This window comes from Manacus candei, unplaced genomic scaffold (genome assembly GCF_025592945.1).
Source record: "Manacus candei isolate 608988 ecotype Guabito, Panama unplaced genomic scaffold, ASM2559294v1 h1tg000086l, whole genome shotgun sequence".
In the NCBI taxonomy this organism is placed as follows: Eukaryota; Metazoa; Chordata; class Aves; order Passeriformes; family Pipridae; genus Manacus; species Manacus candei.
In genome coordinates, this window is record NW_026138134.1 from 3,865,387 (window position 1) to 3,882,972 (window position 17,586).

General features: G+C 52.2%; 1 protein-coding gene across 7 annotated transcripts in view; it reads right to left on the bottom strand.

Annotated features, from left to right (window-relative positions):
* The window catches only part of B3GAT1 (beta-1,3-glucuronyltransferase 1), a 112,992-nt gene that overhangs the window by 22,431 nt on the left and 72,975 nt on the right, over window positions 1-17,586 (bottom strand). For 2 of the 7 annotated variants that reach the window (XM_051812276.1, XM_051812274.1), the window contains exon 1: window positions 13,613-14,193. The exons of 1 other annotated variant lie outside the window; for it this stretch is intronic. The gene's annotated coding sequence lies outside the window, so the exon portion shown is untranslated. Of the gene's footprint in view, window positions 1-13,612; window positions 14,195-15,184; window positions 15,317-17,586 lie in introns of those variants that run through there. 4 more of the 7 variants (XM_051812269.1, XM_051812273.1, XM_051812270.1 and 1 more) reach the window with 3 other exon arrangements.

Below are 17,586 nucleotides of genomic sequence, written 5' to 3' on the forward strand. Positions count from 1 at the left end.
AATATTAACCAAGCTTCTCAGAACAACACTCAAATTTTAAAGCAAGCATGAGTAAAGTGGATCAAGAGAGCTCAACACAAGCACAATTAGCTTCTGGAACTTATTGCCACAGGATACTAAGAAGAACAAGAACTTAACAGGATTCGGAAAAGGATTAGTTGTGTATGTGAATAAACTGCATATCCAGAATTAGAATGAACCTCCCACTAGTTTGGAAAACATATAAACCCTTGAGTTTCAGAGCTTCAGCCAAATTTTAATAAGCATCAGAAACTTTCTCTTCTCCAGATTAATCTTCCCCCCCATGTTAGAAACAGGACAGGAGATGTGATGGCACTGCTCTTATGCTGCTACACTACCTAGTCCTGAGATTTCACTGCTTCCAACAGCAAGGCACATCTTCTCGTAAAGCTTTAAAAGATCTGATTCCTTGTCCTAAATGTGTTTGTTTTCCTGTACAGGTTCTTACACTGCAATCATCACCACAGTGCCCAAGTGCTGCCACGGATTTCTCCAAGATCCTCAGCTACAGGCACAGCACTTCCTTTCTTTGTTGCTCCAAAGTCACACAGGGGTCTTTTCCAAGGATGGAGTCCTTTTATTAAGTGATTTTGGAAAGGGCTGAACCTGGGCTTTGCAATCTTACTGTGATAAACAAAGCAGAAGGACAAAATGTGTCAAGCACTTGGCAACAGAGGCTGATGTGGATCCTTGACGTCCGGGAGAGTCTGACCAGGGAATGCTGTCACTCACAGGGGCAGCTCTGCCCTTTCTGCTTCCAGAGTGTGCCCTGGTCTGCCAGTCTGGATTGGCAGGGCTCTCTCCAGCCAGGAAAGCTGTGGGTTGACTCAGGTCTTGGATGAGAAAGCATCTAGAGCACCCAATCCTTCTTGACAAACGGCTGCGCTTCGCACATGGTTTTTAAAAAGCATCTCTATCAAGATGAAAAGCTGTTTGACTTACAGCCCACTTCCAAAATAGAAAGGCAACTGGGAGTTGTTTTTCTTAGAGGAAAGTTGGTGGATTTTAAGGTTGCTCGTGGGTGAATGCTGAATGAGGGCTGGGAAAAGAATGCTCCAACAATTAGCTCATCCAAGGGCTTCTCCATCAAGCCTCCTCAGCTGGTGACACAACGATACCTGGAGTTGTCCCCTCTGCTCAGCTCAGCTCACATCAGCACTGTCAGGATCACACACATTCCCAGGCTCCCTGTTTCCACCTCTGTGGGCTGCACTGCACTGAGTGTTTTGTGCACCGCTGACTTCCAGAGACTTTGAAAAGTGACACTAACAAAGGATGACCCAATTTCAACGTGATTGGGCTAAATTCCACAGCTCCATAATAGGCTTTGCATATGCTTTGTCCAAAGGGTTGGAAGACACGTGCTGCCATGTGATGCCTCCCATAAGGGGTCACAACAACCAAGTCTCACTTTTCCAAAGCACCAGGCCTCACCCTTCCAACCAGCAGGCCAGCAAACAGCACTGTTTCAGGATCTGCAAGGCTGAATTACTGAGCCAAACATGCCAAGCTACCACCAGGCCCCCTGTGGACTTTTCCTTCTCTCTCCACCCAAGGAACAAGTCAAACAAGTACAACAGAGCAGGGTGATGAAAGAAGGGACACGGCTGGGGAAGGCAGACTGTGATGCTCACTAATGCTGTAGCAAGGATTACATCACCACTTCACAGCTTTTGGTGGTGGTTGAGAGAAGCTGTAGGCTTTTACACACTCTCTGAACTAAGGGTGAAGGATTCTGTGGGTGCATCTGGAGCCCTGGGCTGGTGGGATACACCAGGAGCTGCCTCTCCTTACACTGGCACCTGGGAAAGTTCACAAATGTGATCATCAAACATGAAGAGCTGTGCCCAGTAAGCCCTAATTATCTCCCAGTTCCCAGTGTTCCCAATTCCAGACCTGGAGATGAGGCTGCTCTCCTCCCACACACTGTTGTCTCTTGACATGAGGCAGGGGAAGAAGCACAGCAGGGCAGGGCACAGACCTTTCAGCATCACCAACTCTATACCTGCCATCAGCACTTACTTTTAATTACTGAGCTCTTCCCTACCCCTGGAAGAAAATAAATCCTGCTCTATTTAAAAAGAGTTATTAATAACCTGATTCTAACACATAAAAGAAAGGGGAAAAAAGAAGCCTTGCAGAGCTATGAGCAAGCTCACCCTCTCCCACCACAGCAAGCCACGACTGGGCTCTCTAAACACCTTAAAAGGGGATTTAGTTTTCAAAAGCACGATTTTTCTTTTTTTGTAATAACAAACATCAAGTATCTTAGAGGTGTTTTCTTTGAAGGCTGGGGGAAAAAAAAACACGCAGGCATCCAAATTCTCCATTACTTCTGAAAACAAAAGCTGCTGCAGGCACAGGTCCCTGAAGACAGTGCTGAAGGATGAACTGCTTTGCAGGAGCTGTTCTCAGAGCTGCTGGACAGCGTGTCCATGTGCAGGCTGGGAGGTGCTCTGGACAGGCAGCCAAGAGCACCCCTTGCTGTGGGAGCACAGCTCCTGCTCAGAGTGCTCCTGAATTCCCACCCCTCAGCTCCTCCACACTCCTCCCAACATCACTTGCAGCACGTGCTGCTCACCAGGCAGCTCAGGAAGCCTGGCTTGGGTTGCTCTGGATTTCAGAGGCGCTCGGAGCAGCCACGCAGGGAATTTGAGCTGAGGAGCTTCTGGGCTATAAATTCCCATATAAATTTCTGCCTTATTGCAGAGCACCTTTGCACTGCAGACAGCCAGGCAGGGCCAGGGCTCCAGGGTTAACTGCTGCACCTACTCCAGCAGCCTGAGCCTCGTTAGCTGCTGCCCAGGCAACAAACCCTCCAGCCTCACAGCACACCCCAACGCTGCAGAAATAGATTTATGTCACAGCAGCAGTGCCATTCCCTGAGTCACAGGAGTATTTCCTGCAGGTTCTCTCTCCTGTGGCTTCATGGGACAGATTCAGCAAAGCTGCAGCCTGGCACTCAGAGCTCTCAGCTCCCTGCTTAGCACTTGGTCAAGAAATCAGCCACAACCATGACATCAGCCTACAGAGAAAATTCCCAGCTCCCATCCCTGTTAAACAGCTTTTTTCAAAGGGATGAGGCTCAAATCCTGATCCCTGCTCAGCGCTGGGTGGTCAAACAGGGCACAGAGAGCCTGATAGCCTGTGACCTCTGCAAAAGTCACTAATGGGACTGAGGAATTAACATTGATTCTTTGATGCTATAGCGTGGAAAGGGAAGTGGGGGGGATCTGGGATGATTAAGCAGATGCCCAACTATAATTCAGCAGTTGCAACACAATCAATCCCTGCTCGCAGTCCATTAGTGCAGCCACAAACCTACACAACCTTCTTGGGAACAGGAAGGTCATTTAAAAACTGTCTCCCTTTGAATTTCTGGTCCCTCCCAAATTTTGGCAGGGTGTCCTGGCCCTGCTGTGCCTGCTCAAAGGGAGCACACAGGGCTCTCATCCTTCTTCCCTCACCTCCCAATGAACACAGAGGCTTTTGCCTGCCTGGGAACCTTTGACATGTCAGGATAACAGGCCCTGAGAGGCATTTGGCAGGGAACCATTTCTTTTCTTCTACCAGCCTAAAACCCCCATATGCCAATCCAATAAACCCAGAGCTATTCCAGCATTGCCCAAGGAAATAGGATTTGGCTCTCAGTGGGAAAGGCACAGGCTAAATGCACCCATTTGTCCAGCTTCCAATCCAAGCCTGCTTCTGACTCTGGCTTCCCTGTGGCTAAATTATTTTGGCTCACCTGCACCTCATCTTGCTCTAGAGGTGAGATGGAAATAGCTGCCTACTTTTGGCCAGGAATCACGAGGCTCCAGCAGCTCACAGGTTAAACACAGCAGTGGCACAAGCACTGATGCCCGAGGTGCTGGCAAAGCACAACTCATCCCATGGCCTGGATTGCGTGCCTGGGGAAGGTCATTTCTCCTAATTTTAGAACCACCCAAGGGCCAAACCCATCCCAGATCTTCTGAATAAGGAAGGGAGAAGCCAAAAAAGCTGGAGGCAGAACGAAGCCAATGGTTTCACAGCCCAGCTCCGAAGAGCAGCGGACACGAGGTCTCACAGGAGGACAGGCACCCACAGGCTCCCCCCCAGCACCACTCCCCAGCCCCTGCCCTCCCCAAGAGCACCCTCAGCACTTGCAAAAGCTTGACCTGCTTGGCCAAACCACTTGGGACACATGAAAATGTTCCCTGTGATGTGCAGGGTGTCTCAGCACGGGGGAACTCTGATCTCCGAGTGGGAGCACACACACGGCACCACGCCCAGACAGAGCTGCAGATGTGGCTGAGGGACACACAGACTCCCTTGCAGGGTTTTACCTGCAAGGTGAGGTGCAAGGCGAGCCCTTGGGGAGCTCAGAGAAACTGGAGGGTTTTGTAATGGCTGCTCTAAGAATATTGTAATCACGCAGTAATTATGATGCATCTCAAATCAACCAGGCAAATTACCTCGTTATTATTATGACTGTCACCAACCTTGCACGGCAGAGAGGGAGAGCAGGCCATCCCTTGCCCAAGGAGGGAGCAGGGGTAGGAGAGCATCGCCAGAGCTGCAGCACAGACCCCCCACACTCCCTTCCAATCCCCACACTGGCAGCCTGGCAGCTTCCTCGAGTGACTAAGGCCACATCTGTAGTTCCCTTGGCTGTATCTCAAGGTACAACACTTAATTTGTCAGGTTGATTTTACCTTTTTTTTTTTTTAATTTAACAAATATCTTCAAGCACAAGGGCAGCCCTTGTGATTTGATTGGAGCTGTCAGTCTTTCAAATGTCATTCCCAGAGATGACTAATCTTTGAAAACATGAGTTACTAAACTCATTGACTCAGTTGATAAGGAGCCAGAAGAGAAAGGATGGTTGAGACAGAGAGGGAGGAACCACTGGTACCTGGACTCCAAGTGCTGCATGTGGCCCTAAAGCCTTTTTGCAGCTCGAGGGACTGGGGCTTCATGAGAAATGCAGGATGCAGGCTATGAAAATGGGGGCTGTGGCACATCAGTGAGGACATCTCAGCACACCTGGTCCTCCCAGTCCCTGTCACGTTGACAAAAAGGAGGGGAATTCTCTCTCTCAGCCTCTCTGAACGTGCTGGTTTCTCAGTGCAGAGCCAGGACACTTTCATTCTGCCTCCTCCTCAGGCTCCCTTTGGAGCAGGTTTCCCTGGCCTCCCATATCCTCCATTTTCCCACAGCCACCCCATGTAACACTGCTTTGGGAAGCATCCCAAGGTTTACAAGCCCAAGGTGCCCCATGGTGTCAGCAGCAGAGTGGGGCATGTGCTGATCCCAACCCCAGTGCTGGGACTCACCTACTCCACAACTCCTTTTCCCTTCAGACCTGGGTCTCAGCCCCAGATTGCTGCAGAGTTCACACTTTGCTCTGTAACAGAGTGAGTCAGGCTGTAGGGAAAGTTATTAACTTCAGCAGCCTGAGCCTCTCCCCTTTGGAGTGTTCTGGAAGGAGCTGCCTGGGTGAGACAAAAAGGACTTGTCAGGGAGGGCACAGAGCACACGAGGCAGCCACGAGAAATAATGTTGGCAGCATTATTAAAAGATAAATTGGAGGAAGAAAGGAGGTGTGGGGGGGGTGACAGCTCCAGAGGATTGCCACAAATCCTTTGCCACCGAGGCCTCAAAGCTGCCAAATTTCCCAAAGCCAAGGGACAGGGAAAGAGCTCAGGTCCTCCTGCTCCAAAGGTCAAATCCCCTTCCACACGTGTGCCCTGCTGGTGCAAAACCCCAAAAGGATTCGGCAGCAAGAGGTTTATGGTGTGTAATGCTCTCCTGAGGTCAGCTCCTAACAATAATCCCACTATCCTCCCAGTGCCATGGATAGTCACTCCTCCACAATGGGAAGAAATAAGCAGCTCCCCCTCCGCCCATCCTTTGGGCTTTATTTATAGAAAGGCACCTTTTGTTGCCATTTTTCCTTCTTCCTGAGGCTGGCCTGCCAGGCTCAAGGCAGAGACAGTACCTGTACCTCCAGGATCCAGCCAGCTCCACCTTGCTGCCAAGGGATTCATCTCAGAGTAATTTTATTCAGCGTTAGCCAGGCCCCTTCTCAATGCTCGTCTCTGAACACTGGCTGCTTGCACTGGGGAGAATAAAGTAACTAATAACTTAAAGCACCTAACTCTAAGGCAGATGAGACTTCAAACTGAGCCACCCCAGAACGAGTTGAACTCTCCTCATATTGCTTCTCAGTCTCAGAGTTGTCCTGGTCCCCATCCTGGCCACTCACATTTCAACCCATCTTTTCGATGCTCCCCGTTTTAGCACTCACAGTTTTTTCCCCCCCCCCGGTAAAAATCGTGCCAGAAACAATGCTCCTCGAGCTGACAAACAGAAACAGATACATCCAAAACCTCCCAGAAGGTCATTCCAGGAGCTGCACGCTCCGGGAAGATGAATATGTTGGAGTCACGCCTCGTGAATGTGCCGCTATTGTAAGAAAGACACTGGAGGAATTATTCATTAGCAGTGACTTCTGTAGCTCTAATCTCCATAACCAGCTGCCGTTTATCCAAGTGGATCACAGCCCGTCTGAACGAACCTTTGAATGTCCCTGCAAGCCCACATCACACAGCCAAAGCAGCCTCTCCTGGAGCACTGCATCCCTGCAGCTTCCCCAGGAGCTGAGCATGGCAGGAGAGAACATTCCTGCAGCTCCCCGGGGCTGGAGGGAGCAGGCAGACACAGAGTGCCATAAACTGGCTGGCAGCCTTTCAAGGGTGGCAGGCTTGTGCCAGATTAGACTTCTCTCTCCCAAATTAGAAGCAAAACGTGCCACTAGAAAGTCAGGTGAAAGCTGTCTCTCAAGGAAGCAGGAGGCTGCCTCTCAGTGCCACGGCGTGAGGCAGCATCTGAGAGCATCCTGCTGATCTGAGCACAGCCAGTGCCTCCCAAAAAAAGCCCCAGCTCTCGGGGTGCAGCCTCTTTGTGCTGCCCCAAACCTGCCCACGTGCCCTGGCAGACACAGGTCACTGACCCCGACCATAAACTGTGCTGGGATTTAATCACAGCACCATTCTCCCCACATCCCCACAGTCACAGGAAGCCCCTCGTGGAAGCAGAGGAATGGCATCATCACAAATATTAACCTTCCCCAGCCCTGAGGCCTGGGCTGGGCAGTGCTGTAGTATATATAATGTCCTTACCTATATACTTCTATACTCCTACTGATCACAGGAGACATGAAAAGACCAAACAGGCACCCTCTCTGCCTCAGTCATGCAGATTTACATCCAAACACCATCCCTGCCAGTTCTCCAGCACCCAGCAAGCTCCCAGTTCAGTCCAGGACTGCCTCATTCCCTATGTCTCACCCCCTCCTTCAGAGACCCAGCCCACTCTTACATCTGCCTCTCAGCATCCATCATGTGCATCTATTATTCAGGAGAAATATCAAGTTATTCACGAGCCAAAAAAGGCTCCAGGTACTGCACCAGGCTCTGACAGAATTCCTTCTGAAGATACTCTTTTCCCAGCCTGGACTCAAAGGGAATGAGTGCAGATCTGCCCTGGCTTGGATCCCTCGGGAGGGATTTACAGCTTTGTTCTGGTGAGGGACAGGAGTTAACAACCCTGTCAGGCCTCTCCCTCATCATCTGCTTAATGTACCTCGTTAATGGCCACGGCACAGGAGCACTCACCTCCTGCACACTCCACAAACTCCAGCCTTCCCCTTGGGCTCGTGGCTACAGTTCCCCCCAAGGACAGAGGGATGGCAGGGCAAGGAGGGCACGGGCAGTGCCATGGTGCCCACAGGGGACAGTGACATTTAACACGATGTCAGAGGCCCCAGCAGAGTTGTTCACACACCAGGCAGGCATCCAGCCCCAGCAGGAACACAAGGGTCACACACACCAGCAAAGTTCTGCTTCCCTTCCACTCAGTGAATCCCAATGGGGCAGTGAGGACTGTTCAGGGCAGCAATCACTGCTCTGGGTTGGGGGGTGGCTGCTGTGCCCAATGAAACAGTGGGAAGGATTTCTCTCAGCATTGCCCCTCATCTACACACACAGAAATTCCTTCCAGAAGTGCTGCTCCTGTGCTGGTGACAAACACTGGCTGGGCAGGCACGGGAGGAGGAGGCAGGAGGGAACACAACAGGCTCGGTGTGTCTCTCACTGCACTGAGAGCACCCACAGCCCTTCCAAAAGGGAGCAAAGCACAGTGGTGCACGCCACAAAAGAGACCCAAAATCCTGCACTGGAGCACTCAAAACTAGAACAAGGCTCTGATGTGCTTCTCCTGGGCAGGGATGGGCTGAAGGCCTCGGGACAGTGGTCCTACAGCACTGAGTCCTCCCCCAGGACTGTGGGTGGCACGATGTTGGTGTGGCTGATGTGAGCTGAAGCTGGAAAAAGCTCACTTGGATGCCCCAGGCAGAAGCACTGCAGGGTGGTCAGTGTCCCAGCACAGCTCCAGGTTTACTCTGTGTCACAGTCTATGGGATTCAAACGGAATAATCATAAAAGACCATCTAGTTTAGTCCCACGTGGCCAGAGCAGTGTCACTGCCCAGCATTTGCTGGGTTTTGCTGGTTCCCTGAGAAGCCTCCTCTGTGAAGATAAATGTATTGGTACACATTTCTTCTCCAGCTGTAGAAGCTGCTCAACAGGGGGAGAACACAAAGGATGACATCTAAGGAGTTCAGCCAGAACACTTCAGCACCAAGGTGGAATTTCCAGCCAAGTCCAGGGGGAGGTGACCCAGACACCCACCCCACTGCCACACTTGCTGAGCACCCCCACACACACACAACCACAGCAGCACACAAGGGCATCTCAGCCTTGCTTTGTGCCACCAGGACAAGAGTTTGGGCTTATCAAAGTGGGATCCCAGTCCTACTGGTGGCGACAGGAGTGATGGTTTCTATCCACTGAGAGCTGGAGAGGGCCCCAAACCACACTGGCATTATGTTATCATAATGCTGGGAGCATTATAAATGCTCTGTGTGCCAGACAAATCCTGGAGCAGGCTTCCAAATCCCCTCAAAATCCCCACTTGCATCTCTATATTCATCCATTCATGAAATCCAGAGCAGAGCCTCTGCATCCATCCTTTTGCTCCTGGCCTCTCTCCAGTTGAATGGAAGGTGAGGCAAACTCAAGGTATTTCTTCTGGATTAGCCTTTTTTTTTTTTTTTGCCTTTCAGGTGCCAAACCTGCAGAGGAACCTGCAGAATGATGTCCAGGAGGGCAACTGAGACAAATCCCATGGCCCCTTCTCCTGTCAGAGGGTGAAGTGTGTCTCATTATCCACGAGCTCCCTGCAGGGCCACAGGTGTAGGCAGATCCTCACAGCAGAGTTTGCTTCCTATATTCTTTTTGCAAGCAACAAGAGAGAGTTTATTTGGCCTGTTTTAGAGGAATGCCCTTGGATGAGATGAGCTGCAGCCTGGAAATGCCTATTTTTCTTTACTACACAGTAACAGAACACTTAAGCAAAGGGTTTCCCACCTTTTGGGGGTAAGCAGACTTCTCTCTCTGAGCCACAGCTTTCAATTCCCTCTCCACTGCTCTTAAGGAACAGTAGAAAAAGCCTTATACAGAAGCTTAGCTCTTGTCCTGGCTTTAGGAAAACAGCTCAGATCCAGGCAGGAGGGGGATCTTGAGCATTTCCTATTTATTCTGCTGTCACTGCCAGGCATATCACATGGTGTTCCCCATGGATAGGAGAGCTGGAGGGATTTCTGGGGGACCACTGCAGCTGGAAAATTACTTAAAGGCTCTGTGCTTAAAGACACCCAGGCAGGAGCAGACACAGAGGGAGTGTGGAACTACACTGAGGGAGAACACACACTGCCAAGGAAGTGTGGAACACACCCTTGTGTGGCCAGGATGGAAAACACGGCTGTGCAAAGCTGCCTGTGTGAGCTCCCAGCCCAGCACAGGTACCCACAAGGTGTTCTCCTGCACAGGGATCATTTTATGAGCCTGTCAACGACCTGCCTCGGAAAATTCCTCTTGGGAAAACCAACACGCCCACCGAGGGCGAGGGACAAGAACAGGAGGAGGGATAAACTGGTGAAATCTGTGGGAAAAGCACTGTGAGAGACCAGGATCTGCTCCCTAGCACTGTGAACTGTTCTCAGTTCTCTCCCCAAGCTCCCAGTTCCCTGGAGGTTTGGAGTTCCCATTAAAGCTGTAGGAGGATATATTCCATAGTGACTAATGTGCTGTGTTACTTAGAGCACTTGGGCGTGGTCCACGTGTCTAGATCAGGATATGGAGATTAATTAGGGGCCACACCCTGTGATCTCTGCTCAGCAAAGCCCCCACGAGCTTCTGAAGGTGAATCCAGCCCTGGTGCCAACTTGCCAACCCCAACACAGACAGTTGGGGATCGAGGGAGGATCCATCCTCGCTCTTCACACCTGGTGCTTGGCAGAGCTCCCTTCTCCTGCCACCAGAGAAGCAAAACACTGGTAGGTAACTGGTTCACAAGCAAAGACAACATGTTACAGAGCAAAATAACCCCTGAGACAGCCAGTGCAGAGGCCCTTGCAGTGACATTGCTGCCAGAGGGTGCTTTGCCTTTGGGGGGGGGTTGAAGCCACACCAAATGCACCTCCAGCCAAACCAGACTTACAGCTACAGCCCACCTAACTTCTCCAGGCTCCTGCATGCCACAGAGGGCTGCAGGAAGAGGGGAGGGTGAGAGAGCCACAGAGGGCATGACCCCCAGAGAAAGATGCTGAGCAAGGCCTGCTGTGTCCCCAGAAGTGTCAGGGATCCTGGAAGCCAGGCAGCCTCTGGCACTGCTCATCCCTGCATGACAAAATGCACAGCAGTGCAAGAAAGGACCACGTCCTGTCCTCCTCTGGATTCAAATCTGCCCACTGGGTTTTGTTTGAAGGAGGAAAAAACTGCTTTTGCACAAATTTTTTTTTTTTTTTGAGCCACTACAAATAGAACAAGGGCAGGACAGAGCAAAAGCATGGCAAAAGGCAAGTCTGCAAAAAAGCAGTGAAAAATGAATTTTGCCCTGGTGTCCCTTCGAAGACAGTTCTTTTCATCTCCCAAGGCTTCTGCTGTGGCAACAGGAGGGTGCTGCAAAAGATGAAAAGGGCAGATAGCTCTGTTTTGCTTTCAGAAAGCATTATATTTTGCCATGGAGCAGCCAGCTTTGCAATCTGTGCTCACACTGTGGGACTGGAAGGTTTCCTGGTGGGCTTAGACCAGATCTCCCAGCTAGAGCAGTGGTTTGCCAGGAGGATGCAGTGTGGGTAACCTGCTGAAAACCAACCAGCCCTGCACATCAGAGGCACTCACTGCTCTCCTTCCCTCAGAAGGTGCAGAGTTGCACAGAAAAAACAGAAAGATGCAGAACAGCAGAGCAGGTCAGGGGAGGAAGGAGCAAATCCAGCATCCCTGAGGCTGGAGCTCTGTAGACACTGCCCTGCTGAGGACAAAGCCACAGGAGAACAGATCCCTGACCCCAGTGGCACTGTGGCAGCCTGTGGCATGCACGAGGTGACAGTCCCCTCCAGGGCTGGGCCACCACCCCCCCTTTGTGTCCACTCTCCACTATGAGCCACCTTGAAGGGTCAGGAAACTTTGAGAAGCCAACTCACAAGTGGGAAAGGTCTCCCCCTTCTCCTCCTTGCTGACACATGCACGTGGAAAGAGCCCTTTATGGATTCCCTCTGGCTTTTCTGCCCCAGGGAATCAAAATGACACAAAACTTGAAGCCCTTTTTCTGCACCTTCCTCGGGTCAGCGTGGTTTGGAGGGACCCAGCTCTCACTGTTGACTCCAAGTTCCCAGTGCTCTGCCAGAGCATCCAATAGTGTTTCCCTAGGAATGGCTTGAAGGGTGGGATTTATAACTCAGCTGTATGGAATGGGAAAGTACTCAGAGCCAACATCACCAATTTCATGTTTCTTCCTCTGTCTTTCCTACACCCATAAATATACTCAACCAGGAAAATAAAATGTTTGATCAGCTACCTCCCCATTCTTGTAGCACCCACTGTCCTGCTGGCTTTAGCCTTTTTTCAAAGCTCTTGGTCCCTGTCACAGAATTCACCCTGCTGGGAGAAATATCTTTCTTTTTCACTAAGTACTCAGATCCTTCAGCAGAACATCCATATTCCTCAGTGCTTTGAGGCTGACACAGAAAGAAGATATTTTACCCTCTTTTCCCGAGTGCCTCCATTTTCCCCCCACCTTTTCAATCCCATCCCTGTCAGGTAAAGCCAAGAAATCTCAACCACTGCAACCTTCCAGGCAAGTCTTGCAGAACTGACTTCCAGACGAGTCAATTCATTCACTGAGGCAGATGTTCAGGGACACCAACAATTCAGACAAGGATGTACAGATCCATGGAACAGATTCCAAAGTCTCTGCCAGTCCATAACACTGGACCACGAGCTCCTTAAATGTTCCTACAAGCTCTTACAGCAATTGTCTGCACACAGGGGTTCGTGACTTTCTGCACTGTGTGCACACAAGTGGGGACTTCTGTGACATGTCATTATTTAATTTTAAAGCAAAGGCTTCCTAAGACCCATCAAGAAGTCCCTGAAGGGAAGGGGAGGAAGGGGGATGTGACAGATAGCACGGAACAAATGGATGTTGCAGCAGCAAGATCCTGCCAAAGATATTGAGGGATGGCCAGCCAAGACCTCTGCTTGCTGGGAATAACTGGATATGGGCTCCACAGCTGTAAACATCAGGATCTCCTCAGTGCTTCCCCAAACACCTGGGCTAAGCCACCTCCCAGCACTATTTGGAGTTGTGCTTTCTGGTCTGACCAAGAGAAATTTGGGCTTTCACGGTCAGAGACCCAGGAACAGAGTCAGAGAGAGGCCCAGCAGGGAACAGGAAAGCACCATTTGTGGGCAGCTTAATTGATCACCACGGACTTGCTCCTCCACAGTCACTATTTTTCATCCCCACCCACTCCCACAACATAATACGGCACAGAGATCACTCTGGCATTGCTCAGCCATCTCCTATTCCTCCAAAAGCTAGCACTTGGACAGCTTCTCCTTTTAAGCAGCCTCAAAGTTGGCTCTCACCGCTGCTGGCACGAATGAAAGGGATTTCAGTTCCCCCTCCTCCTAAATCCCATCCCTTTCTGTTGCAAAGAAAAGGCAGAGGATGACCAAGGGAAGGGAAGAGCAACTCTCACCTCCCTCCCCTCCTCCTGCACGGATGCACCGCCAGTCTCGAAGGGTGCAGGGCCATCGGGGTGCCCAGGCAGCTTCCCGAGAGCCCGAGGGGAGCCCCGGGGCAGGGGCAGGGCTGCGAGGGCAAGGCTGGCAGCACAGAGCTCCTGGAGGTGAGACACGGGCACGTTCCCCATCGCCCGGCCAGCCCTCCCCAGGGAAAGCAGCTTGGTGTGCTCAGCCCCAAAAAGGGGGGACAAAGTGCCCCCCAGCACTGCAGCCCGCGGGACCCGTGCTGCGTTCTCTAAATACGCCGGGAGGGGTAGAAAAATCGCTTGGGGTGTCTCCTGCTGCCTCCCACTCCCTCCCGCTGCATCCACACATCCACACACCCAGCCCTGTGCATAAAGGATGCCTGTCCTGCTCAGCTCAGCCATGCAACGCCTGCAAGAGGCAAGAGTTACCTTATTCCCACAGCCTGAACCGCCTTCTCTCTCCATCGTGGCTGGGAAGCTGCTCCCATTCATGCTTTAATCCCTGGGAACAGAGGCACGATTCAAAGCGGCTGCTCGCCCATCGGAGTGGGCTCCCCCAGCAACCTCCTCCTCCTCCTCCTCCTTCTCTCCTCCCTTTTTCGTCGTTTGTTGGGTCCGGTTTTGTGGTTTGCTGTTTTTTTTGGTTCTGGGTTGGTTTTTTTTTAATGTATTCTTTCTTAATCCAGGCGGCAACCGAGACACTCCTTCATCACCTCTCTGCCTCCCCGTTTCACTCGCACAGAAACAGCCTCGGAGAGCTCCTTCCTCCTCCTCCTCCTCCTCCTCCTCTGCCTCCGTGGACCTCTGGCTCCCAGGTCTGCCTTCTGCAGCGTGGCGTTGAGGGAAAGAAAGAGAGTGAGAGAGGGAGGGAGCGGGCAAACAGGGAGGAGGAGAGGAGGAGGAGGAGGAGGAGGAAGAGGCCAACGGGATGCGGGAGGAAGGAGCCCGAGCGTGGCTGGCTGCTTTGTATCCAGAGCGGTGCCGACAGCCTCCCCCTGCCAGAGGAGGACCTGCTAATGGTCTGTACCAATTTATTCCACTTGGGCAGGGGCACTTCTCCCTGCGACAGGAGGAAAAGCCGGGGAAGGCTCCGAGATGGCCCCTCAAGGAATTGGTTCCTGCTCTCCTCACTCCGCGGCATCACCCGCCGAGTTGGCAGCCACGGGCTCGGGGAGCCGCTCTCCCGGCTCGGCAGGCAGCAAGCGCGAGGATGGGAAGGGCTGGATGCGAGGGAAGGGTCTGGCTGGCGAGAGAGCTCAGCACCTCTCAGAGGGAGCAGTGACCGTGTGCTGGGGGGGAATTCCGCAAGGCTCTCCCCTCCTGCCCCCAGGGTGGCAGACAGGGCTCTGCTCCACTCTCAGCACACACACACCTCAGCAGAGCACCCTCCACTGCTCTCTGCCCGTGCCCAGGCTGATGGCTCCTGGCTGAGCCCACCTGGGCTCTGGCAGCAGTGGGGAACACTCTTTACATCTCATCCAACTCCTCTTTTATCGAGCACCACATCTTTCCATGACCCCGCTCAGCCACCCCCACCCAAAGAACAAGGTACCCCCATATTCACCCTGGCAGCTGGCCCAGGTCCCTGGCACCAGGCAAAGGGCAGCAGGAACATGATTTCCCATGGGAAGGAGGCTCTGAATGTGACTAGGGCTGACCCCAGTCTGGGGGCAGCTGCAGCAAGTGCAGCAGGCACGCAGGACACTTGTGTGAGCTCCAAGCATGCAGCAGGACCCCGGGGATGCTCCCTTCCTCTGCAGGGACCATTTGGAGGATGCAGGGCTTGAAGAGGCAGAGTAAAGGTTTTATCTCATGCTCCTGCCCTTTAACAGCTAACCCAGGCAGGGCTGACTCATGCTCAGCAGCAGATTTCTCTGAGATGGCTGAACACCACATCTCCAAATGCCACATGCACAACTGGACAGTTTAACAGGAGCCAAAAGTCACTGCTGAGCTGGGGGCAAATCACCTTTTACCTGTCCTGAACTGCTGCCTGCTCACCTGCCTCCAACCACATCAACCCCTCCATGGACCACCATCTCCTCCTGGCTCCGTGTTCCACACTGGACGTGCACAGATCCACAGCTACTCCCTTGTGACTCCCTGTCTGTAAGGTTACAGTGCCATGGTAACCTGCAGGTATAGACAGATTTACTTATGCTTCAGTAAAAAAGGAAGAACAAAGACAAAAATGCAACATTCCAGTTACTGTGCAAAGCTCAGAGAGTTGAGGTCCAGAGTGTGAAGCAACCTCAGGGACCTTCATCAGGTCATTCAGACCAGCATTTCCACTGGGCTTGTTTGAACATTCAGACCCCAGTTTTGACTTGTGCATCTCAAGGGGCACCTGGGAGCAGAGCTTTCTGCTGTTTGGAAGTCCAAACATTAGCCATAAATGCACAGCCATCGAGGCCCACCGAGGGATCCCAACTGCATCATCACAGGGACAGGGACAGTGGTTCCCATAATCTTTCCTTCTCAAGTGGGGCAAGCTGGAGGACTCCCCACCACTGTCTCAGGTGGGAATGAGCTTTGCTGAGCCTGGAACCAGGGATTTGATGCCTCCAGGCCAGTGCTGAAGGACTGTCCACAGCGATGCTGGAAGGAAGGAGTTTTATAACAACCTCTCCCCACAAGCTGCACTTCCCTGTGGATGCACAAGGATGAACAAGGGCTGCCAATCCAGAACCTTTCATGCACAGCCAGGTGAGCTTCTGCTCAGCCACCTCCTCTGCAAAACACGGCAGTTCTTGCAATCAAAGGGAACGTGGCCTTTTTTTGTCCTTGGTCTCATTTTCTGCAGGGTACCAAGGGAGAGATCAGCTCCAAAGACTACTTGCCTGGGAATTTTGTGCCAATTCAGCTAGTACTAAGGGTTTCACTGAGCTCTGTGTCTATTAAAAATGCATAATGTCCACTTATATCAAAAGGATAGATCCAAACCCAGCGCTTTTCCAGCGTGTCCCAGCTGCTGTTATGGCATTCAGGAGATGGATAGGAAGGAGCTGTCCCTTGGGGCCCATACCAGGAATAAGAAAAGGGCACATCCACTGACTATTTCAGGGCTGGTTGTGACAGGGAAAAATAAGGGAGAAAAGACATAAAAATGCTCCTGCCACAAAGCCTAACCACATAAATATTCAGGGAGGAGGGAAAGATGTGCTACACCTGAGATTTATAAAAATTATGGGCGAGCAGTAACATTTCAGGCTAAGCCCTGCATCTGTGTCTCCAAAGGCTCACAAAGGGGGAAGGCATTGGGATGAGTATCAAGGGAGCTCAGGAGGGACACACACACACACACAGGCACTGCTGCCTCCCTCCTCTGCCCCCCCCCCCCCCCCCGGCTGAAAATTATGGTCTGACGCACTCAGAGCTGCTTTTTGTGATCAGAGCAGCAGAACAACCGTGCACAGACACTGCTCTGACATTTTCCAGGGTTGTCCCTTTGAACCTTAACAGATCGACTCGCCTGCACGCTGGATGGGAGTGTGAAACATTCCCCAGAGCCAAATTCCAGGAGAGGGCAAGCCTGCCAGCAAGAGGGGTATGGGAGGAAAGACTCGATCCTCCCTCGGGATCTAGGGATAAAGGGGGAAGGGTGCTGTTTGCCTGGATCCACGGAGGATGGGAATCTGAAACAAGCAGCATCGCTGTTGACAGCAGTGTGTATAAACAGAGCAGCATTTCCCTGCTCCCTCCCCCTTCTTATTATAGCACAAAGCACCCCGAGTAAAATACATACCCACAACAATCCACTATAAAAGGAAAACAAAGCCCGGAGCGTGTGCACGCACACACAAACACAGAGACACTCTCCTGGAGAGCACAGCATAGATCCAATACCTTAAATGTCATTTTTTTAAAAATATTAACGCTGTGCTCCCGGCTGGGTTTATGTAAGGTTTCTAACCGCGGGGCTGGAGGCACGTGAAAACCTAAACTGGATGCTCGCAGCCTGACCTGCTCCGCCTGCCCCGGCCTGACCCCACTCCATCCCTCCCATCCCGCTCCATCCCCCGTCCCGGCCCCGCGGCAGCAGCAGAGCCGGGGCAGACACGCTCCCACCGGGCATTTTTCCCGGGAGGAAGCAGAGCTGCAGCTCCCTTTCCCCCTCTCCCCGGCGCTTGCCATCTGGCTCTGTCAGGAGGCTCCTGCTGCAGCCAGGCACAGACACGAGCGGATGCCTCTCTCCGGATGAGCAACCACTTCATTAGCCGGGGCTGTGCGGGGCAGAGGGAGGAGCACGAGGGCAAATCCTCGGCAAATAGCAGGATCCATTTCACACAAACGCGGTGCCGGGCTGCTGGGAGCAGCCCCGGGGCTGCCGAGATCCACGTTCCCATCTAACCTGGCTGCCAGCCCCTCCTGCTGCCCCAATCGCAGCTCCACCAGCTCTTCCA